Source organism: Astyanax mexicanus, chromosome 24 (genome assembly GCF_023375975.1).
Source record: "Astyanax mexicanus isolate ESR-SI-001 chromosome 24, AstMex3_surface, whole genome shotgun sequence".
NCBI classification, from domain to species: Eukaryota; Metazoa; Chordata; class Actinopteri; order Characiformes; family Acestrorhamphidae; genus Astyanax; species Astyanax mexicanus.
In genome coordinates, this window is record NC_064431.1 from 3336804 (window position 1) to 3363313 (window position 26510).

The 26510-nt window shown below is 38.0% G+C and overlaps 1 protein-coding gene across 1 annotated transcript in view; it reads right to left on the reverse strand.

Moving 5' to 3' along the window:
- The window catches only part of il17rd (interleukin 17 receptor D), a 54310-nt gene that overhangs the window by 27535 nt on the left and 265 nt on the right, over window positions 1–26510 (reverse strand). The window lies entirely within an intron of this gene.

Below are 26510 nucleotides of genomic sequence, written 5' to 3' on the forward strand. Positions count from 1 at the left end.
TTTTTTACTATTTTATTTCTTATTATTTCTAAATGAGAGTCACCCTCAATGTTTCTTCCCGAGTGAAAATAAAGGTTGATTGATTGATTGATTGTTTTTTGTATTTTTTGGTTACAATTTAAAAAAGGTATCAAAAAAAGTATCGTTTGGGTATTGCTATTAAATTCAAAGTATTGGACTGGTACCAGTATTAAAAAATGTTAAAGCAATACTTAGCCTTAGCTATGAGGCTAAAATACATAGAAAAAATTATGCTACAATGCATTAACTATTTTTTATTTATTATTTTTGTTTATCCTACAATTAGTTATTTAAATAAGTGATAAAACTACAAAAAATACAAATATTACAGCGACTATTTTTTAACCAAACCCCAAGTGTAAGACTGATGGTAAGTGGGCCTGTTCTAAAGAGGGCAGCTCTAATGGGCCCCGGCCATGCCGTCCTGGGGTTTTATTCCACACCGTGAACGCAGCGGGGTCCTGCAGGTCACGGCAGCCTGAGCACACCTGCAGCCAATCAGAGGGCCCAGCCTGGCTATCGACCACAGCCTCACACCTCGGGGGGCTGCGGCTAGTTTGCGGCATACGTGTGCTGGGGAGGGCAGGAAGGGAAAGGAGGGGAGCGAGGGGGTGGCACAACACCTCCTAACAAGCCTGTCACACTCCCCAAACACCCTCTCAACGACTCCTCCAGTTTATAGCCCTCCGCAACCAGCAACAAGTCTGCCCCCCCTCCCCTCCTTCCCTCCAGCCTTTTCCCCTTTTCCCGTTTTCCTCTTTTCCTTCCCTTTGTTCCTGTAGTGAAGCTGGTCCTGCTGGGAGGAGAGAGCGGGGCCCGGTGGCCCCTCTGATGTCCTTGCCTTCGGTGCTTTCTCTAATAGCCCCAGCAGTCATTTGGCATCCTAAAACTTCAAATGGACAGTTTGGAGCTGGGGTGGGTGGAGGGGGGCTAGAGGGGGGGCCGGTGCTGTAACTGGGGTCCATAAACTCGCAGCATCCCATGTGGCAAACGAGCAGAAACTCTGCCCGTGAGGTAAAAGGAAAGAGGGTCAGTCGCCGGTCAAACAAGAGTCCTCGCACTTTATTAGGCCTTATTAAGAGATTGTGAGGCAGGGAGAGGCGACCGACTGCGTGCTCGGAAAAAGCTGAGCCTTTAGCTTAATGACCGAGCTCATTAAACACCATATGAAGAGCTGAGAACACAGGATGAGCCACAGTAACACAAACATCTAACACTGGACTGTTAGTATAAATGTAAAATTTCATTATTATATTATAACATGCAGCTCATATAAACACAATAATCACAAATAATTTATATTTTTAAGTATTTCTTCTTACAAATGAAAATGTTAACGGGACATTCCAGGATTTTGGTACATTTCCTGTTCCACCACTTAAATTTCAAATGTACGTATCCACAATATTTAAATGACTATTTTTTGTGAAAAATGTACTTGTTATAAGACAAACTGTAAAATATGATGTAAAAATAAGCTCCTTAGATATTATTATTCAAAAGACCGAATACCTTTGGACCACCTCAAAAAATGGCCGTTTTCTCTTGTCCCACTCATTGGGTGACCAACTCCTTTGGCAAATTTAACAATTAAAATAAGCTCTAAATAAATGACTTCCTCTTGTATATTGTTGATCTGCATCTCCTTTACTTATGAAAACAACTTCTTTGGTCTACAAAGTTTTGCATGTTACAGTTTTTATGCTATTAAGTTGTGTCCCAAAACATGAGCTCAACCCTGTTACCATAAGGAATTTTACCTGCAGAGAAAGAGTTAAAATATTTGTCTACTGGCACAAAGGAAGTGACATCACAAGGACATTTTCTTCCCACATGGCAAAACCAAGAGTAAGTGCTCTAACAATTTTCAAGTTTTTTTTCTAAATATGTTAGTCCAAGTTGTGTGTGTCACTCAGTGAACACAACCCTGTTACTCATATTGTAAGACTAATAATGAGTAGAGTCAACATTTACTTTATATACTTATATAACCATGTTTGTCCTTGATCTTGTATATATAGCTAAATTTTACAGTTAGCATCTGTTCCTGGGGTAAACCACAACTTAGATGCCTAGATTTGCAACCCTGTTACTTGCAACCCTGTTACTGTAAGTTACCAAATATATTACATAATCTAATTTAAAAAACTGCTTTAATATCTGAGCTTGATGAATCAAACTTTTTTAGTCTATTACCTGTATTTAATAAATATATGACTAAAAATGATCAAATTGAAGATCAAATTTTCAGAAATGACCACCCCTGAAATGTACCAAAATCCTGGAATGTCCCAAACATCATTCATTTTAAAGTACTATTTGAATATTTCATAGAGTTTTTCTTAATGTTGGGTTTAAGTGTGTGTGTGTGTGTGTGTGTGTGTGTGTGTGTGTGTGTGTGTGTTTTGGGGTGTTCAGCAATTGATGATATATATTTAACTTAATAGTGCTCATATTGTCAAGGTTATTAAAACTATTTAAGAAAGAAAAAAAGTCACCACAAGCTAGTCCCATAATTCACGATAATTACATTATCGACTCATAATGTACATCATACAATAAATAGGCATGACCTCAAAAATACTTAATAATATATGTGTTTATTTGTATGTTTGTAAGCCTAAGTACTCAAAAACATCAAAGAAGTTCCAGGATGTTAATCTACACAGATTTCTCTTCTGAAAACTGTTTATTTGGGTGAGTGAAGCGCTTCTGTTTATTTTACAGTAAGCTTAGATTTACACTTTTTTTTAATAGCGTGGTTAGCAACGCTTAGCGTTAAGAAAAGCACCCAGCTTGTTTTAACATGGCAAACATGCAGAATACAGTCCAAAATACTCGCTTGTGAACGTCAAAACAGCTAGCGCTGTGGTTAGTGGCTAATGCTAATACTGCTCCAGCCTCAGTGCTGGAGAAACTTCTTTAAAAAAACTCCTATATAACTCTCTAACAAAAAAAACGCAAAAAGCATATCAGCATATGCCACATTTTCAAACACATATTTTAGTCAGAATACTGTAAGTAGCAGGTAAGCTTGGGGTAAAGAGCTTAAACTAGAATATTTGGGACAATATACAGCAATATACAGTTTCACATATTCATATTCATATTCATACACTGGACTTTAGTAATATTTAAAGCAATATTTATTACAACTGGACAATTGGTATATTACTTTCTATCATAAGACACATTTTCAGACACTGGTTTTATCGCTGTATTGTGACTAAATGGGATTTTGGTACATTTTGGAACATTTTTGTTACCCAGAGAGCAACAGTACGTTGGACCAACATTGACAAATGTCGCCTCTGTCGCACGCTGAATAATCGACGAAATGTTTTTGTTTAAAAAAAATGAACTTTTCCAATATTTAAAGCCTTTACGAATTACAAATTTACATATTAATTTATTAGCATTAGACACATTTTTGAACACTTCTTTTTGTTTGACATGCCTGTTACTACTATAATTTAGACATGTAGCTAACTAGTTTACAGGAATTTAACTTCCATTATGTATTAGCTAGTTATATTAGCCTCGACGCTAGGGGTGGGCAATATGGCCCTAAAATAATATCACGATATTTCATGGTATTTTTGCGATAACGATACTCTTGACGATATGACAAATCACTGATTTTTTTTTTTTTTTTTTTTTTTCCAGGAATACACTACTGCACAATACTGATAATGCACTCCATATATATCCCCATATATCCAGTACTGCAGTAACATTAATGATACTGGACAAATATAATCTGTCTCTAGTAGATATTTTTATGGGAAATGAGAACAGTGTGAATTTTTCTTTTGCTAAAAACAGTAAAAAAGTAGTACCCTGATGTGATTAATAGGGGTGGGTGATATGGCACAATATTTCGGTGTTTAATATCGTTAAACGATATTTAAATATGTTGGCGATATTTTATCGCAAACTATATGATATGGCACACCCCTACTCGACACTTTAGCAAAGAATAAAAGAAGCAATCTTAAAATATAAAACACGTTCAAAACTTATTTCTAGTTTTTTTAGAAACACCACTGTAAGATAAAGTTCTGTATAGGATGGTCACTGAAGGATTCACCCCCAGACGCTGAAACAGGCCGGTGTGTGGACACGGCCGTGCCCATACTGAGCAGAATGATGGTGGAAGGACATGTCTGGACAGGGATCATCAGCAGCAGCAGCAGGTGAGGGCTGATAGATGTGCGCTTCCTGTAGCACCAAACCTGCTGTCAGCCAGGTGTTCCGTCTCCCCTCTGAATAATAACAGTAATTAAATCATCTGAGGGTTAAAAAAAGAGGCTTCAGAAAAGCTTCACAGCCTCGTATCCTGCACTGTCTGGCCACATGTCTTTTACTCTTCCAGCTCTTCTCTTTAACACTCTTCCAGCTCAGACCCTCTGAACTCACAGCTACAAAGAACACATGTTTTATTTAGGTTCGACGTTATACGCTAATAAGGTTATAGAGGGTTCGATATTCGACTCAACCTTTTTGATGCTAGATAAAAGAATTTCAATGCTACATTTTTTTTGTTTTTATTTATCTACATTAGTGATTCACTATATATAAAGAACCTTTAAACCAAGAAAAGAATCATTATGAACCATTCACATGGTTTAATGATGCTCTACTAGTGCATCTCAGACAATTTTATTATAGTTAAAAAGTTACTTCATTTCAGTAATTCAGTTCAAAATGTGAAACTCATATTATATAGATATATTACACAGATCTATTTTAAGCGTTGATTTATTTTATTGTTGATGATTATGAAGCTTACAGACAATGAAAACTTAAAAAAGTCAGTGTCTCGGAAAACTTGAATATTATATAAGACCAACTGGTACTTTTGGCAGTGTGGGCAGTGTGCCAAGTCCTGCTGGAAAATGAAATCCACATCTCTGTAAAAGTAAAGATTTTCCGGGAAGACAAACACTGCACCCTGACCAATCACAAAGGGTCCTTAAGAACTTAACTGAATCAAGGCCTTTATGTAATCCAACAAGTGTAATTAATAACAGAGGATGTTTTACAGTTTTTTACAAAAAACAAACATCACACTGTTTTCATTTCCTGTTATATATCTACTAGAGACAGATTATATCTGTCCAGTATAATTTATTTTACTTTAATCCTGAATATATATATATAGATAGATATTTGGAGTGCATTATTTTTTTTGGTATCATGACATCATTCTGGATCATTGACTTGACCTGTTACAAATCGAATAAAAATCTTGTATTATTTTTTATATCTTAGTTAGGGGTGTGCCATAACATACTGTATACAATAATGATATATAATGTATTCTTGATTGATTTATGTTTTTGTTATTCAGTGTTTTGTCACATTGTCAAGAGTATCGTTATCAGGATAAATACCATTAAAAAAAATATTGTGATATTATTTTGGGGCCATATCGCCCACCCCTAATTGTTGGCCTGGCCGTGTCGCTGTCCCGTCGTGTTCAAAAGGTGTCTGGTTCTGCGCTGGCCTGTATTCCCCCCCTCCCTCCCTCTACACCCCCTTTCTTGGCATCCAACCTCACACATGAAGCTAATTTAATGAGAACACTGCCAGCTATGTTACAAGTGGAGATGGTTCTCTTTAAATTCCCCATTAGCAGTAACCCATATGGAGACAACTCCAAACAAACCGGCACAGACTACTTTTTCAAAAGGGGAAGTATTTGTTTGATCCTCAGGCTCACAAACTCTGCTCCACACCCCCACAACTCCTTGAACCTCGGAGAGGAAAGGGGGGGCTTGGGGCGGTGGTGGTGATGTTGGGGGAGAAAATGTGGCGCTGGATGTTTTTCTCCTTCACCAAAGAAACATGTATTCTATCATCTCGCATTTGCTGAATGGAAGACAGGCCTCATAGGGATGCTTTGCTGACACCGCTGATTAATTAGGGTTATATTTGCTGCTGGTTTTTGAGGTAAGAAGGGGGGAAAACATGGAAACGTGGAGGGTGGGGGCTATTGGGGCAACTACTAATCTTGTAGCCCTGGGGGGAAACGAGGGCTTGCTTAATTAGCCGGCAACATTTGTTGGACTTATGTGTAAAGTTCAAGCCTCTGCACCCACCCACCCCAAAAAAACCACCACCCCCCCCCCCCCCAACCCCCCTTTACAAATCCCCTGCTTTTCAGGCCTGGTGGGTCGGTACCTGTTTATATGAAGATCAGCTCCATCTGGCTCCCAGATGCTCTCCAGAACAAACATCATCAACATACAACAAAACCAAACATAAAATAAAGTAATTAAATAATCTCATTATTAAAAAAAGATATTGATTTAAAGTTATCACATTTGATACTATTATTATATCAGTAGGCTAGGGGTGGGCGATATGGCCCTAAGATAATATCACAATATTTCAAGGTATTTTCGCTTTTCGATAACGATACTTTTAGCGATATGATAAAACACTGAATTTAAAATATATATTTTAAGAATACACTGCTGCAACAAATTAACATAAATTGTATTACTGCATACAATATATGATATGGAACACCCATAATTGAGACATAAGAAAATGCAAGAATTTTATCAGATTTGTAACGGAAATCAATGATCCAGAATGTCATGATACTAATAATAATACACTTAAAATATCTTCATATTTCCAGGATTAAAGTAAAATAAATGATACTGGTCAGATATAATCTGTCTCTAGTAGATATATAATGGGAAATGAAAACAGTTTGATTTTTCTTTTGGAAAAACAGTACAAAAAAGTAGTACCCTGATGTGATAATTAGGGGTGGGTGATATGGCAGCATATATTTAAGGGTATAATATTGCATTAATATGGCAAAATTAACATGTACGATAAGATATGGCAAGGCATACCTCTATAGCAGGGGTGTCCAAACTACGGCCCGCTGGCCATTTGCGGCCCATTTCCCTTTTTGGAGCGGCCCGCGAGGTATTTTAGAAATAGAATGAAAGTTGGCCCGCTGTTAAGCAGGATTTTATAATGTGAGATTCAAAGTTTGAACGCTAGGTGTCAGAAACGGCCAAAGAATCTAAAAGCGGAGAGGGTGCGCATTTCTAGCGCAGAAAAACGGGGTAAAAGAGTCTAAAAGTTGCCGTAATTAAGGAGTTTAATATTAAGAAACATCATGAAATCAAACATCAATTTGATAAATCTTAGTTTACACAACACTGTCAAAGATAAAGATAGTAAGTCAAGTAAAATGGTGTGTAAATGAAAGTAATCAGGAAAATGTTTTATTACAGAGTCTGTGGCCGTGACTTCAAATATATTTCTCCTTCTGGCCCCCAACAAAAAAAGTTTGGACACCCCTGCTCTATAGCAAGCTAGCATGACCAAAAGTACTGCAATTAAATCAATTGTTAAGGCTGCACAATATAAAGTTTGCACAATTAATCGTTATTTTGTCAATTTTATAAGTTATATCACAAATGAAAGATATGATAATACAAAAAAATCAACAAGAACAAATCATAATGGGGTTTTGAAAAAATGTGTTTTCCAGGAAAGCAAAAATATAGATCCAGAGCAGATCCAGAACTTTCCTCCCCCCCTCATTATTAAGCAGGAAGCTACTGCTAAAGGCCTGAAAGGGGTTAAAGGTCGACGCTGCAGTGCTCTAGCAGAGCAGAGAGCTTGTGTTGTGTGAGATTATTATAATATTATAGCTCAGATCTTCCTGATGGGATGATGTTAATCTGCTCCCACTGGGCTTGTTCCTCGTGCTCTACGAAAACAAACAAAACCCCGAGATCACTTATCACTGTTTGTCCAACAAATTGGCTGAACTATGAGAGCAACAGTGGTGCAGGCCTGGATCTGAGGAACCATGTGCTCTCTATCCATGTATGTATTCCATTGAGAATAATAATGATACCAATAAGACAATGACATAATCTTTGCAAATAATGGAAAACAGGCCGTTTTCATTATCACAGACAGCTGGATCCATTGGTTGGGTCCATTTATTTGTATTTTCCTCAGGAAAATAAACTGTTTTTCAGGATGACAGTGTATAAAGTGTATAAAGAGGCTCGGCGGAAAGCTTGGGAAGCAGCCTAGGCCAAAAACAAACAACGCGAGGCCAAGACAGAATGGCACGAGTTCTGAGACGCAGGGCTACGAACTCCAGCGCATTAGCCACTTGCTGTAAGAGACTCCTAAGTGGTCTCGCCATCTGTCCTCTTTCTGCAGAGCCGGCCTGTCCAAAATTCCCCCTTTCCCAGCATCCATTTCAAAGTACACCTTCAAAGCACTCCCACTCGCCCAAACCTACAGATGGGTATCATTTGAAGGCTTCAGCTTAGTGACTCAATGGTTCTCAGAGAGAAAGAGAGAGAGAGAGAGGGAAAAAAAGAAGCAAGCATCAGTAATGTCCATTCATGAAGTTCTAGATGAAATTACATCCTTACTTTAAAACTTAACAAGCTTCAATCTCATAAACTCCATTCTTCATTCAAAAAGAGAGAAATAACCAAAAAATAGGGTTGGACAGTTCTGGTGGAAACAGGAGAGTTGAGGTGCACATTGAATTCTGCCGTGATTTGATCAGCCGTGGTTTTATGTTTTTTGGATACAATCCGGGTTAGCACCCGAACATCCCTTTCAGACAGCTTCCTCTTACAGCATCCACAGTTAATCCTGTTGGATGTGATTGGTACTTCTTGGTGGTATGCTGACATTACCCTGGATACCGTGGCTCTTGATGCATCACAAAGACTTGCTGTCTTGGTCACAGATGCTCCAGCAAGACGTGCACCAACAATTTGTCCTCTTTTGAACTCTGGTTTGTCACCCATAATGTTGTGTGCATTGCAATATTTAGAGCAGAACTGTGCTCTTACCCTGCTAATTGAACCTTCACACTCTTACAGCTCTTACTGGTGCAATGTGCAATTAATGAAGATTGAACACTAGGCTGCTCCAATTTAGCCATGAAACCTAAAATCCCACACTAAAATGATGACAGGTGTTTCAGTTTCATTGTCCACCCCCTGTACATACACACACACACACACACATCTATACACATATATAATACTAATTAACTGATAAATACAAATAAGGATTTATATAACCACAATAATGATAGAATTAGAAGCACTGATGGGGTGTCTATTCTGTGGGGTTCTAACTATTGAAAAATAGGGTGAAAAGTGCTGATAAAAGTGCTGATCAGTGGAGCCGATCAAATAGATAATGGGTCAAGAAACAAGGAGGTTTTCTAGTAAAGTCCAGCACGTCCGAAGAGGAAGGAAATGACCACCTTTTCACATTCGGCCTGATAAACCTGACCACAATCCTGCTCCGACAAGCAACCCCAGCATACTGTTCTCATTATCCCAACATGTGTCTCCCATTTCAAGTTCCCAAAAGGAGCCGTTTTCTAGGACAATCGCCTTTGTGTCCTTAATCGGAGAGACCTACTAATGCTAATTAATCAGCACATTTTTTCATGTCTCTTTCAAGTGGGTTCAGGACCCACAGAGCTATCAGACCAGGGCTGCTGGCACGCCTGACTGAGAGGGTCGGTTTGCAGAGTCACCCTTTTAGGAGTCACATGATACTTACTTTGGACAAGAACACCCAGAAATGCAGGGAAACTGGAAGCTTTGCTTTACAAATTCTGTCTTTTAGCGATGCATTTAATGATAAGGAAAAGTGCATTAGTTGCGCAATGGCCATGAATGGTGGCTTTTGTAAATTATGGTTTAATTTAATTACGGTTTAATATTAAATGTGGTTTCCATGCAGCTGTGCGTTTTAACTGATTTTGCTCCATAGACGTGAATAAAAGTACACCCCAATGACAAAACAAAAATACACTGGTAACACTAGTAACACCCAACCAACCATATGGGGTACCACAGCTACCACTTGGCAACACATCAGCAATCACATAGCAACACCATAGCAAACACTTTGTCACTTAATAACCCCATAGTAACCACCACTAAATTTTACCCTAGTGAACAAATAGCCATAACTTCGCAGCAGCAACTCGGTTCCAATACATCAGCTCACAGATGCCATGTGCTGATCAACATCACCCTAGGAGTGATGAAGGGAAAGAGCTCCATCTACCCAATTGTGCTATCTCAGAGCTCTGGCAGCTGATGGCAAGTTGCATGACCGGGATTTAAACCAACAATCTCCCAATTTCCTGCTGGACCACTCTGTACTTTTTGATCAGATGTATGAATTTCATGTAGCAATTCAATTTTTCCTCTACTTTTCTTTATAGAAGTGAATGGGGAGCAATTGTCTGCGTACCTTTTTTAGATCACAAAATTATAAATGCAATAGAAACCCCCAAAAAACCATATGGGGTACCACAGCAACCACATTTTGGAAACACTGTAGCAATTAGCTGTGACTCAAGGGCAAACACTTTTACCTAGCAACCTCCTAGCAACGACTTAGCAACCACCTAGCAACCACCAATTAAACACATAGCAACCACCTAGCAACCACCACCCAACCTCCTAGCAATCTCCTAGCAAGCACCTACCAAATTCCTTGCAACCCCCAAGCAAGCACCTAGCAACCTTCTAGCAACCACCTAGCAACATCCTAGCAACACAACCTCTAGGTTTTACCTATTTGACCTACATACCACAAAACAACAGCTTTGCAACTGCCTGGAAATGAGAACCAAATAAGCTGCACAACCAGCTCTATTTTGTGTTCTTAACATATGTGGTCCAGATCTTTGCAGTTAACTTTAATGAATGTCATGTACTGAGTGCTTGAGCTTGTTTTGAAAGAACAGTTCGAATACGTAAAAATAGTCCAATCAAAAACAGGATATAGTGGGTTTAATACTGTCTTAGAATAGACTAGCAGCATCCTGGAAGTGTGGGTTCATTACCTTTATTAATGCTTAAAATCTGAGACAAATATTCTTATTCACTAATATTTAGTTGTATATAAATAATCTACAGTCTTAAGTAATCACAATCATGTGATATACAGCTCTGGAAAAAATAAGAGACCACTTAAAAATGATGAGTTTCTCTGATATTACCAAATTGATAATGGAATATAATCAAGAGGAAGTTGGATGATCACAAGCCATCAAACCAAGCTGAACTGCTTGAATTTTTGCACCAGGAGTAAAGCAGCATAAAGTTATCCAAAAGCAGTGTGTAAGACTGGTGGAGGAGAACATGATGCCAATATGCATTAAAACTGTGATTTAAAAAACAGGGTTTTTCACCAAATATTTATTTCTGAACTCTTAAAACTGTGATTAAAAACCAGGGTTATTCCACCAAATATTGATTTGTGAACTCTTAAAACTTTATGAATATGAACTTGTTTTCTTTGCATTATTTGAGTTATTTCAGCCATTTCTCATTTTCTGCAAATAAATGTTCTAAATGGAATTTAGGAGAAATGTTGTCTGTAGTTTATAGAATAAAACAACAATGCTCATTTTACTCAAACATAAACCTATAAATAACAAAATCAGAGAAACTTAGAGAAACTAACTGAAGTGGTCTCTTAATTTTTTCAGAGCTGTATATGAGGTAAAATAGCACCTAATTAAGTCCAGAAAACTGACTAATTATCTTTTAATCACTGTAATTTGATATTTGATATTTAATAAATGTCCGTTTTTACCCCCTTCACTTTATACACTGTAATCTGATGAATGTAAAATCCTCGCATTCGTGAGGTACCCTCATACGGAATTTGCATGGCCGCATTCCCTGCTAATGCTGCATAGCTGCAGGTGGTCATATGGCACCAATGAAGCCCGTATCAGTTGGCCAGATCTCTGTAATTATACTCGACTCAGAACAAGTATTTATCTTGATGGCAATTACAAACATCCTCATACTCGAATTCCACTCCAAACACCAGAGCGGCTCAAAGAAACGCTGATGGTTTCAAGAACCCTCAGCCATCCTGATGAAAAGAAAGGCTGGTGTTGATGTTGGGAACTCGAGCATATCGACGATGAGCTCTGAACAGTAGTCTTAAATTAGGGCTAATCAAATTCCCTATTTAAAATCACATAATAACAGCAATACTAATACTCACACATTTTGTTTTTTTCTTAGGGAATGTCTCAAACCAAAAAAAAAGTTCATACTAATGTTATTTTATATCTACACCAAAGCAAAACACCTTTATAAAGGTTGTTACAAAACGTAGCTGCTGTATCTTGGTAAGATTTCTTTTATAAATCTAATATATGCTGACAGATTTGGTGCTGTAAATCTGGTAGCAATAATTGTTCGCAATATACCAGGCTTTACTGGTGCCTTAAAATGAAAAACTATATTTTTACTTGGCATTATGAATAATGAGAGCTTGGTAGATAGAACTGAGAAATCATGAGCCTCAAACACTGTTGTCTTCACTAAATTGCTAATGCTAAAAAATAGCTAATGCTAAAATAAATGCTTCATAAGCAAAAGAGGGCTAAACAACATGCCAATTCAAACCCACAAAACTGTCTAGCATTTTATCCCCAATACTGACATAAACTAGCCCACATTCTTACCCCAAGAAGGGATGCTAAAAGCCATACAAGCAAATGAGTAGCCATGCTAAGCTAAAGGCTAACCCTAGCCTAGCAGCATTCCAGATGAGGCAGTTCAGATAGCGAGGCAGGAAAACAGCACTATCTGGTAATACTTGTGTTAATAGGAATAAATCAAAAGCATTTATTATTTATTACAACATGTACATCGGACATGTACATTCTGTTACACAGTCATAGAGCTTTGCTATAATCCAACCAATCAAAGCACAGCTAATCCAATTATTAGTTAGCACACTATGAGAGGAATATCAGCTTGTTTTACTGTAAATAGGCATGTAAAACCTTATCTGGGTATGTTAAATGCTGACCAAGCTCATTTAACTTTTGTAGAAGTTTATAATAGTTTGAAATAAAGAATAAATGCAGTTCAGGGTGCGTTTAATAAAAAAAGATTTATTGCATATCCCCAAGAACATTTTTTAGGATGGAATAAACCAGTTTTATACATCTCCTATAATTTGAAGCACCTTAAGCCTATAAGTGTAGCTAACATTTATTCACCGACATGTAGATTCTATGACAGCCTGATAATGATACCCAGTATAACAATAAATAAAATATATATGATTGGTATCAGTGTACGCATCCATATATCAGTGTTGGCAAAGCAAAAAAAAAAAAAAAAAATTAATTGTTCCATCTCTGTTTATTTACAGCAATAGTACAGCTGTACGGTATGGCAAAAATCCCAATATATTTCCTAATTTTAGTCGATACAGTACAATTTTGGTAATAATATAAAAAGTATAAATGCACAACCCTTGGATGTTATGGTTAAAAATCTTATATCATAATATTTAAAGGCATTTTCACAATACACTGTATTTATCATATTTTGACACATAGATAAAATACATTAGTAGCAGTGGCTGATTCTGCTGTTCTGCTATTTAAATGCTTTTTCACATATCGTATAGTGATAAAATGTTTGCTGCACAGCTTTCAGAAGATAGATAGATAGATAGATAGATAGATAGATAGATAGATGGATAGATGGATAGATGGATAGATGGATAGATGGATAGATGGATAGATAGATAGATAGATAGATAGATAGATAAACTATACCTTATAAGATTAAAAATATATATAAAATGCTGTAGCCTCATGATAAGTATCTTACCTACTACAGTGGTCAAATAATATATTGTTGCTGTCCAATGAAAATCAAGTATCTTAACAGGAGAGAGAAATAACCTTCTAAACTTTAATGTAAACGTCAATGTAAAAAGAGTTTATTTCAGAGTTTCTATTGGTCCATTCATCGAAGTTTATGTGTTCCAATTATGTAGTCAACTAAAATCGACAAAAATAGATAAAAATACTTGTTTTTCATTGGAGAGCGACGATATACAAGAATATATATAAATACACACACACAATACAAAACTACACAAAGTATGAAAGTAACCTAACCGTAGATAGGAGGTAGTGCAGTAATACAGAATAAGGTTATGACAATATATATGACAATACCGAATATAAAACTGTGCAAGTGTTGAATTTAGGTGAAACAGTGGAGTGTAAATACTATCCAGGTGTGAAATAGTGTGAATGTACAGGATGTACATTAAAGTGCCAATAGAGCCCCAGAGTGCAGATGTATATTTTGTATAGTGAGTGATTTAATTATAGATGATTAATACAATAAGAACATCACATTATGATAGAATATTGCTATATTGTCCAGCTCTGCAGATTACGGTTGGTATATGTCTCAGAAAGGATGAGAAGGTTTACTAAATTGTAAAAGATCCAGCTCTATTTACCTACTGGTATGTAACCGGGCTGCACGGTGAATTATCTTGAATCTGGGAGTTAAAGCTTGGGAGAGAGAGAGAGAGAGAGAGAGAGAGAGAGAGAGAGAAATAGAGAGAGAGAGCTCCAGGAGAGACAGGATGAGAGGTCATGGAGGCTAGGCCTGATGAGGGGCCTCAGTGGCACTTGATCAAGTGCCGCGGGGCAGTCTGGCTGGATGTTCCCTCGCTCTGTTTTGCTTAATGCCTTTCCTGTTTCACTGCAATCAGCGTTTGTCGCAGCCAGGCCCTTCGGAAATGCAACCATATGCTATGACACTGGGGCTGAAGAACTTATTTGGCTTTGTTTTTTGTTTTTTTTCGTAAACAGATCTCTTTCACGCTATTGGGCCCAATCCCATTTCTCATGTGTACCCCCTAACACTACTCCTACCCCTGAAATCCTCCCTTAAAAAAATGACAAAATAAATTATTAAAAATATAACACTACTACTTCTTTAGGCAGATACTAGTGATGCTCTGCAGGCAACCTAATCTGGCAGAGGAGCGGTAAATTTGATAATACACATCTAATTCTTTGGTGATAAGTAATAAGTTAGCTTTTCGGTAGCTTCTTGCTAAAATGAATTCCGGATCCACCTTAAATGCAGCAGCCCCAGTTGCCTAAACGTAACTGGAGCACCATAGTTAGAAAGCTAAGTAGAGATGTATTACCAACGTTTTTCTGCTTTTTAATGGCAAAAAAGACCACAATACATTGGAACTACATTAAAATAAGACAATACAGTGGTTATGATAACATTTAGCAAAGATAAAATACTACATTTTGGCTACTTTTGCCACCATCTTGTTGCCAATTTCTCATATCCCTCAGTTTGGAGTATGTCCCATTTGGAGTACGTATGTTCCTCCGGACAGGGAGCAGAAGTTAACTATTTGCTAGCTTATTGTTTAAATATTCCCATTACACATGAAACGAAACAGCTTTACATGCCAGAATGTAACTGCTGTGCAATTTAAGGTGGAACATGAAATTTTAGCTAGCTAGAGAAATATTACAAGCGTTTTTACCAGAGAAAATTACAATAATACACTAAAACTAAATTAAACTAAGACAATGAAGGGGGTATTGTAACTTTTAGCAAAATTAAACTACTACATTTGTGTGTGTCTTTGGCCTTTCACCTCTAATTCCATGTGCCAGAATGTAACTGCTGTACCATTTAAGGTGGAACAGGAAATTTTAGCTATAGCTAGAGAAATGTATTGCTAGCATTTTAAAATGGAGAAGATTAACACAATATATTGAAACTACATTAAATGAAGATGTTGTAGTGCTTATTGTAACTGTTAACAAAGCTAAAATACTAAATTTTCTAAGTTTTTCTGTTCCACCTTAAGTGAAGCAGCTTTAGGTGGCAGAATGTAACTGCTGTACCATTTTAGGTGGAACAGGAAATGTAGCTAGCTTTTGGCTAGCTAGAAAAAGGTATTAATAGTGTTTTAAAGCTTTTAATAAAGAAAAAGGCTGTAATAAATGCAAAAAACAGAGGGTTAGGGGCCAGGGGTGAACTGGGATTGGTCGTTTTTGTTCTTGTACACGTTTCTACAACACTGCACACTGTCAGGATTGAGCCGTGCTGGTTTCAGCAGGGATCCAATCACCAAAGCAGTGAAGAATGCCCCAACTGCCCCCACGGGGGACATTGACGAGTGTGAGTACAGCAGGCATATAACACTCATGCCTTTAACAGAAAGTGAGCTTCCTCGTCGGACAGCCTGCAGACCTGATTGCTTTTCCAGCTTCGAATGTTCCGGATGGAAGTTGCCCCTTCACGCTGATCTATGACTGACTCCCAACGTGAAGCATGACGCGAGAAACCCCAGAACTGGTCTCAGATCAGCTCCCTTCATCACTCTGCAACGAGGCAGCCGTCCTCACAGGTGCCTGCTCTCACACTTCTGCCCTCTGAACCCTGGGAAGCATCTTAAACGGATTTAAGAGCCTCTCGCTGCTGGTCAGCACATGGCAGAGGCTGACCTTCAGTGCTACTGGGCTATATGAGACGATGGTGGGGGGGATGGGAGACTCCCAGATGATTAATCTGATTTTTCTACATGAGAAATGTCCAGTTCTGGTCCTGAAGGACCTCAATCCAGGAAGGTTTGCTGATTTCCCAGCTCAAAAGCTCCTGAATTAACTGAGCATTTAGTTATTAGGCTTAGTGATACTTATCCTTAAAATATCACAAAACAATTCACTTTAACCTGTTGACCTGACAATTTAAGGAATTTTGTTTAAAAATTATTAACTAATTAACGCAGGCTGATCTCTAGCTTTGTCAGGGATACATTAACACGAGACTATTACTATTGCACAATTTTGTTGTAAACTAATTCTATGGTTCATGCAAAGCATAGTAAGTAGGACATCACCACATATTTTAATTGGATATCAGTTAAGCTATTTTAAGTCCAATCCAATTTCAATCTTTTGTTTTTACTACTTTAAGAGAAAACACAAAAATTACTGTAAATCCACATATGCCAAAAATCTTTACAAAAGACATGTAGACTAGATTAGGGCAAAACATCCAAATCGGGACTCTCTAATCTCTTATGACCCAATATGGATGACTTTGAGTACTTATGGTTGAGTAAATGTAAGAAAAAAAATACAGTAGATTTCACAGGGTCTGCAACTAATATAACTTACTTTTTAAATTAACTCGATCATAAAATGACTCTCTAAACATCCTGAATTGAATTCAAGTGCTTCCGTTTAAGTACAGTAAGATTAAACTTCCAATATTTCCTCTAAGAGTGAGTTTTCAGTCAAGTTTCTCCAGCACTAAGGCTTGGTGCAGCAGCATTAGCATTAGCCGCTAACCGCAGCGCTAGCTGGATGTCAATTCCCAGGCTGCTATCAGCTAGAGGTGTGTCTCATGTAGCTTGTGTTAACACGGCAAACACGCAAACTACAGTCCGATGCACTCCGATACCTTTGAATGGCGAAAGAAGTAACTCTGTGGTTAGCGGCTGCAGCTAATGCTAATGCTGCTGCATCGAGCCTTAGTGCTGGAGAGACTTCTCTGAAAACTCACCCTTAAAATGCTGTACTTTAGCACAGTGGTTTTACTGCTTCTTAATACCTGACTGATAGAATTCATATATAAGGTGCACTGGATTATAAGAAGCACTGATGATTTTTTAGAAAAATGAAAGAATTTTAAGTATATAGTTATAGCCCAAAAAATACAGTACTTTAATTTGGTAGGTATAGGCGTATTGGAAACATTACCAGGATGTGCAGCACCCACTAAGAAATAAAATCACTCAAAGTCAAAAACACTGCTGGATTGGTTTGACATTGTATGATTGTAGGAGTGTTCAAACATTTCCTTTTCAGGTTCTTCGCTAATGTGTTCTTTTATCTGGCGTTCAGTGTTGACTCTAATTTACCTTGCGGAAAAAGGTGTAAACACAGCAGCCACACGCTGCCAGGGACGCGCCTGGACTTGTCTGCTGAGGAGAAATGGCATGAGAGCAGCTGAACCTCAAAGTTTCCTCCCAGCCTTTCATTTGGACTTCAGGGAACCTGGATTAATTATTCCTAGTGATTAAAATCCGGGGGAAAAAACCCTCTTTGTATGGTGGATGTAGGCTGATGGTGACACACCGGACTGAGTGTGCCTGTGGGGACTTTGAGAGCCATCATGTCTGGTTGCCAAATTGCACGGTGGGCAGACCTGCCAGATGACATTACTGAACAATAAATGTCTTCATGGGGAGGATGAGGGCTTGTGGGATTTGGAGTTTTGTGTTTCACTCTATAAGAACTCGCCGACCATGAAACGGAGAGGAACTGCTCTGCTTCGCTAATGGAAAACACAGTCCGTGAGCTAAATAAGGCTGATGATCACAAATGAACTCAAGCGACTGCCAACCAACCAACCCGGGTTTTAAACAACAAAGCCCACCTGTACACCTATTAAATGTGTCTGTTAGCAGAGTTAGCAGAAGAAGACACGTAGAAATGGATGGAGGATGCTCAGAATATTAACACAAGCTTGCTTATAGTACTTAGAGAAAAGGGTTGGAAATGAGTGAGCAATCTGACGATGTGTCAGGATCATGATAAATCAAATAAACTACGATCCTTTGTTTTTACTACTGTGCTTTTTTTTGGTTTTTGAGAACAAACAAAGCTCATAAAATTCGTATTCACCAAAAAAACAGCATTAAGATTTTTGGACTGGATCAATATGTCCCTAATAGTCGAATCTATATGGATCAATTACAGGAATCTGAGGAAGTTGAGGAACTATGGGCGCATGTGCTTGTGCTTGTTACCCCTGTATCTGCTGTAACTGTAGATTAAATATTTTAATTATAAACAGAAATAAGAAAAAGAACACAATGGTAAAGCTCATCTCAATGCTGTGATGCATGCACACGTACAAGACTCGAATTTTGGCATGGAGGCAGAATTTGACACAACACCTACAAATAGGCAATTTACTGACCTGAAAATCAGTAACCAATCAGTGGCAAGTATAGAGAGATGCAGTCAATGTAAGTGATGAGGCTTGAATGTAGAGTAGTTCCTTAAGACACTCAGTGGAGTGCAGTGTAAAATATGGAAGCATCGATATGGGAATTAGGGGCTGATGCAAAAAAATACACATTTGTAACTTATAATTTATAAGAGAGAGACTAGACACCCCAACATATCCTTAAACCTAATAAAATGAGCTTAAATCAGTATATTTTTATGAAGCGTCACCAATGTTGGCCAACTGTAGTAGAATAAACAACATTACTTAAACATATCCAACATACAGTAAAATAAAGGCTTAAACTTCAGTCGATAAGTTTATATAATATAACGACTGAGATAATTCTGATATCATCGTCCATCCCTAGTGTAAAACCAAGCTAAAACAAACCACACCAATTTTTTACACAATTTAACAAACCCAATAACCTTGGTCTGGACTCTCACAGTCTGGACTTTTTAGATGTTAAAACGCCCTTAAACTACTTGCTGAATATCGGCCCATTATGCCATTAAGTTATTTCAATCAATTGTTCAACCAAAAGAAGTTCTTTGAAATGGCTTTAAAAGTTTGCTGGTGCATTTCCTCCATTCCAACTTCACCCAAAGTCCAAAGTCCAAAGTCATCCCCTTCCCCCAACTGGCATTATTATGGTCACGCCTAGCCAGAGGCACAATCCTAAGCTCTGAAGGGTGCCCTTATACTTCATCCTCGGAAGGAGACACCCTGCAATCTCAGACCATTGCCTTGGAACCTAAAGGCAGGAAGTTCTTTAGCATCAGATCCTTGATTAGGCCAGAGGAAAGAGCGGCTAATTGATTGTAATGACTTCAACCTGTGGGCCAAAGGAAAAGCTTGGGACGAGCATGACCAGTGCGTATCGGGTTACGTACGCATGTTCTCGAGGGTTGCCCGGTTTGAAGATCTCAGTTCGATTGATAGGGGGGAAAAAATTGTAAAAAACAAATGTATCTAGTTTGCGTTGTGTATTTGTAGGGCAAACACATAATCTAGGAGATTATAAGTCGCCTTTGACCAAGCAGGGACTCCCTGGAGGTGAACAGAAGTGGCCGAACTTTTAATTCACTTTCGTCATACCTTCGTTTACCAGCGACATCGCTTCATTCACTTCGAACAGCAGGGCACTTGGGCAGTCAAAGGGAGCACTGCGGCTGAAAGCCCCCGGACCCCCGCATTCTAAAAGGCGTCGCGGCAAGCTGGCCCGATTCAGAACTAGCCAACCAGGGATTTTCCCACCGGAGCACAAGGCACGGCCTCCAAGGTTACGAGCTGCTTGGATGGTTTTCAATGCTCCCTTAAGATGGTGCAGAAATAACTTAGCCCCCTGTATCCCCCCCACCCAGTCCCAGACCCCCCCCCCAACACACACACACACACACACGCACTGAATCTCTTTCCTCTTTCCACACTGCGAGCACCATGAAACACTCCTCCTCCTGTCCCATCATTCATCTGCAACCAGATGTTACGAGAAGAACAAGAAAAGAAAAGAGAAAAATGTGCGGGTTCTTTTGAGATAGAGGGATAGAAGAAGAAAAAAAAACTAGAGGCAAAGGGAAGAAGGTGTCCCACATGTGCACTCATGCCAGGACTTGCTGAGGAACCAGGGACTACAGTCATAAAAGAACGGTCTGGAGCTCTGCACAGACAATGCTAAAGATTTCCCTTTGTGGTTCTTTGCGCCGTCGACACGAAACGTTATGCGATATACGACCTGAGATTCTCAAGGTGACCACTGTAAAAGCGTTTATTAGCCCAGAACAAATCTGTGCAACTGCTCTGGTCACTTCTGAATGATCCAATACCTTCAACGGTTCAACTGAAGGTTAGGTGAACTTTATGGGTCAGTTTCCTAACAGGTACTAAGCCTAGCAGTAGACCATTTTTTAATTTGTATGAAAAATCTATATTCAAAAATGTTGTGTCCCCTTGTCTGGGACAGTGGTCAATCAAGTGGGGATGAGCTTCTCTCTAAAAGTTAGTCAGTCAGGTTAAAAAGTGACATATTAATGCAACAGTACTTTAATGAAAGCTGGGCTAGGTAAGAATGCCACATTTTGTTTTGTTTGGGCAGATCTGAATGTAATTCTGTTATTCTTAGACGAGTATAGCCATTTTAAAATATATACACCTTTCTAAATGTACTAAAATCTAGTATGTGGGGGTGTCTATTGCATATTTTGGTGCACACATTGACACAAGAACCATAAAAATAACCATAAAGCGAATACAAATCTTGAATCTTGAAAAAAACTGCTAAATTACAATGAAGACACTCCTCTACTACACTGTATGAGTGCCTGCTCATACAGCTCTATATCATTATATATATTTGGGCTGGATCTGATCACTCTAGTATTCATAAATCAACACAATGACAGTAGGATGAGTAAACTTCTACTGAAAACAGAATTTTCTCTGATCAAACCCCAAATTCTATTAGTTTGAGAAATTAGATAACTTTTACAGGTCTTAAAAGAGATCCCTGCTGGACTCTACAGAATCTGGTAAACTAAACAATAGTTTATCAACATATAAATCATTAACTTTGGGTTTTTCTGGTCTATTTTATTAGAATTTAACATTAGATGTTAAATAGGTATAGGAATAGTAAGATTGAATTGCTTGGTATTTCTACAAAACTTGGTAATGGTAAGGATATTTTTCATGTAGGATTACGTAATGTCTCAAATAGTTAGTTTTATTCCTGTAGATGCTTTCATTACTCACATAATTTAATTGTTGTAATTTATTGTTTGAATCAGTTAACGAGTTTAAATGTGTGTAAATGTGGAGCGTTTTTCCCATTGGTTTGGTTAGCATCCAATCCAATCTCACTAAAACGTGTCACAACAATGCATGTGAGAACATTCCCTCTGCTTATTGGTTAGATCTGTCTGGCGCGGAGCAAAAAAGTAAAAAGTAAATACAGGAAGGTCCTTTGTTCTGCATTAGAGCATATTTATGTACAGTTAAATTACAATTACTGTATTGCAATTCTTGTACAAACAAATTGTATCAATAGTTAAAATTGACCAATTAACCAGAGTCTGATTTGATCAGAATAAAAAGTGGAGGGGTAAAAAGTATCACCAGCCAAAAAAAAAAACGTATTTTTCCAACACAAAAATTGAGAAATGTAGTTAAATTGAACCTAGAATGAAGAAAATGCCAATATGGCCAATCTGAAAGGAAGCAATCACCCAAGCAGCTCCTTGAAAAAGGAAATTGCTCCAAAAAGACTCCACGTAAAGCAAATCTCTGTCCAAATCTAATGCTGCTACTAAACTGAATCATGTTTATACGTGTTTCCTAATTCAATTATATGTATTTCCAAATTGTATTTTCACCAGGCAAAATAAAAGAACCAGCCACATCACACGTGGTTTCATAATAGAGTCATCCAACAAAAGCTGCTCTCCAGGTGCTCTAAAAAAAAACTTTTCTCCACTTCTGGACAAAAGCTTCTATCTCCAGTCAGGGCGCAGACAATAGGGGCAGCTATCTTCCCAGTCGTTACTCCAGCGTCCCAGGTAGTTTGGACTTTTATGTGGTTGTAAGCTCTGGTGAAACTGAATACAAGTGATTTCTCTTGTGAGTGTTTGAAACTGGCCTTTTGAGGCCTGGAGAGCTCTGGTTTGCTGCTCTGCCACCAGGATTTGCTTTGGTTGCTGCACCTTAAAAACTGTTGTTCACCTTGGAAACAATGCCTGGGATCCTGGCTGACGGTCTGGAGCTTGGCTGACGTCCCCCTCCGCACACTGAGACCATTACCTAACCAGATGAAGGGGAATGGGATTTTTTGCTAAACCGATTACACAGCATCAAATCCCAGCACTGACTGGCTCAAGTCGTTCATTTCTTTAACAGATAACTGGAATATGAGGTCCATCTCTCTCTCTCTGAGAGAGGAAAGGAAAGATTGACTTGTTTTAAGGGGTTTGAACCATTCTCTGGACGTTGCGTGTGTCTCAGAGAGCCAGTCCGAGAACCAAAGGCAGGATGCTATTGAGCCGAGAGGCCTGGGAGTTCCGGAGAGCAGGAGCTTTCATCCAAAGCCAGCTAGCCCCCACTGGGGTTCTCCACGAAGGCTCCAGCCCCCTCAGCAGGGGCCAATCAGGGCTCTGAAGAAGTGAAGACCAATTTATAGGTCTACCTTTCTGCCATTTTCCCAAGCTTAAGAAGCTTAGCATTCTAGCAGAAGCAGATTACACATATTACATTAAAATAAAATGTATTAGAAACTACAGACTGCATATCAGCATTTACAGCTCTGGAGACTACATACAACATTTCTCCCAAATTCCACATAAAAATATAGTCATTTGGTAAATAACAGAAAATTAGATGATGCAGAGATTTCAGACATCAAATAATGCAAAGAAATCAAGTTCATAAAGTTTTAAGGAAGAGTTCAGAAATCAATATTTGGTGGAATAACCCTGGTTTTTAATCACAGTTTTTTTGAACATGCATCTTGGCATCTTGTTCTCCTCCACCAGTCTTACACACTGCTTTTGGGTAATTTTATGCTGCTTTACTCCTGGTTCAAAAATTCAAGCAGTTCAGCATTGTGGTTTGAGGGCTTGTGATCATCCATCTTCCTCTTGATTATATTCCAGAGGTTTTCAATTCGGTAAAATCAAATTGAAATAAAATAAAATCAAACACACGGTTTTGTGCTAATATAAGCTGTATGTTTCTTCTTGTGGCGTAGGCAAGTGATTAAGTTTATGTAGGGGCCACTTGTCTATATATAAAAAATCTAAACACTTTCAGTTTATAGTTTCGTCATATTATAAAGAATAGGACTCAACATATTGGAATCCACTAAATCTTTGTACTTTGTCCACTTTTAAACGATACATAGCTTTTAAATCCCATGTTCTGCTGTTGGTCTCTTTTTTGGCGATTAATGGCATGGCAGAAATAATCGTTGACTAATCGACGAACTGAAAAAATAATAATTAGATTAGTTGACTACTAAAATAAATAATCATTAGTTGCAGGCCAAGTGCTGACCACTACTGCAGTCCTTAACACCTGTAAACCCGTCTGTAGAAGTGTTTCCTTCAGCAGCCTGTCTGCTTAAGGACCAACTTTGAAGTGGCTGTGGAGGGAGGTGGCCTGCGGTTCCAGGGAGGAAATACCAGGGCATTTTAATGGAGCAAATGGTCCCCTTCACTTCCTATGGGAAATCACTTCAAAGCAGCCCTGCTCGTCAGGGAGACAATGCACACAGAGCAATCTCTAACCCAGTGGCACGTCAGTCATCCACCAAGCACCGGGCTCTTCATCAGACCCCCAGCCAGGACAAAGAAATAACAAACAATGCTGTGGAACCTTTGTCTAACCTGGGTAATGAGATTGTATAGATACTAAAGCACAACGGGTAAAGCTGGATAATGCAATGCTTAAGATACTGGGCAATATATAAAACAGACAGAAACACACAGCTTTACTGAGTTTTACTGATCAGTTTTGTAAAACTGCAGTTTTGGAGGCAATGTCTACATTCATACATATTCTAAAAATTTTATAATAATATAATATAATAGTAGGGATGCACAATATAGTAAAAATATTATATCACAATATTTTAAGACATTTGCCCAATAAATAATCTTTAACACTTTTTTTGTGTGTTTTAACTTGCAAAGAAAATGCAATATACTTTAAAATGCAATTTAATTGATCAAATACAATAAAATATATATACTAGGATTAGCATTAAGGCAGATGTAGCATGTCTGCTAATGCAGCAAAATAAATAAATAATAATAATAATAATAATAAGAAGAAGAAGACTGCCATTTAGGACAATAATCCAACATGGGTAACCTTTAAACCAAACCACTGTCCATATAATATCCCCAAAATGCCAATTTTACAATTTTCAATGGAAATCAATGCACAAAGATTTTATTCCATGTCATTTTAGAGCATTCCTATTGGTCCACTCAATTTACAAATGCCAGATTTACATTAGGTCAAAAAAACAACAATTAAGACACCTTAAGATTCTCAACTGGCGCTTTTATAACATCTCAAAACACCTCAGTGATCGTTAGTGAATACCACTGCTTTCCTTTCTGATCCACCTCACAAAAGCTTCCAGCAGGACAATAGATCCCACTGACTGACTTCTTCACACATCCCTCACCTGCAAACAGCACTTCCACATTCTGAACGGGTTCACAGTGTGAACACTGTTACTGCAAACTAGATCTACACCACAGTCCCACATGCAGCCATAGAGGACCTTATATACCATACAGAAAGCTTCAGAGCCTGGATACAATCAAATTTACACCACTGTTCACTAGCACCGAGTGCTGCCAGTCTACTGACCAAGAGAAGTTCACTGGAGGTACAATAATCATAGAAGCATTTATAAATACTGTTTATCCCAATTATTTCTGGAACCACATTCAAGAATTTGGAAGGTTTTAAAAACTATTTTAAATAAAAAGGTTTGAACAATGAATTTCCACGACTAATGCAGATACCAAGAACTAAAAAAAAGTGATACATTAAGTACATTTTTAAAGAGACACAATGCATTTACTAAAAAAGAACTAAGGAAAATGTGCAACATTAATAAAACATTCCAAATCGACAGACTTAAACACAGCTTACAGGAATTTTGTAATGTTAAGAAAACGTTCCAACTTGACAGACTGAACCTAAAAAAGCTACTAAACACTTAAAACGTAAAGTAACGTAAAAAAATAACGTGACGTTTACAAAACGTTCCAAATTGACAAATTAAAATCTACTGAAGAAAGCACTAATGAAAATTTTGCAACATTTAGGAGACATTCGAACTTGACAGACTGAACCAAATACTACAGAACTTAAAAACTGTAACGTTAACGTTTAGAAAACGTTCTAACTACGTAAAAATTGCAATGTTTAGAAAACTGACCAAACTAAGCAAATGTCGTAGCTAACGTTTAAGGAACATTCTATTAAGCAAAACATTTCAACCTGTTACATTAGCCTTTATATTTGCTTAACGATGACAAAAATGTTCCAATTTGACAGATTGAACAAAACTACTAAGAACTCAAAAAAAAGTCTGTAACATTTACAAAACAATACAACATGGACACAAACTAATAAAAATTTGTAACGTTTAGAAAACATTCCAAACTGAAAGTAAATGTACTGAAGAAAGCACCAGGAAAAAACTTTTTACATTTAAAACATTAAACATTCTACATTTTAGCCTGACAGACACTTCGGAAGCACTTCGGAAACATTGTAGCTAATGTTTAGGAAACGTTCTACTAAGCGAAACATTGTAACCTGTAACATTAGCCTCGTAGCTCCGGAGCAAACGTATGGAAGCGAACACAGAACATGTGCAGATTTAATGTTTTGGGAAACGTTCCCCTTTAGATTACTGAACTTTAACTTGCCGGAGCTTCTATAAACATTGATAAAAACACATTTTAATCCGAATTCAGGACTTCGAGTTTTGAATGACAAGTGGATCAGCAGTAAAACCGCACGCCTGAACTTCTACAGTCTGATTTAACCCGGAGCTCTGGAGCTTCAGCTCGGGTTCAG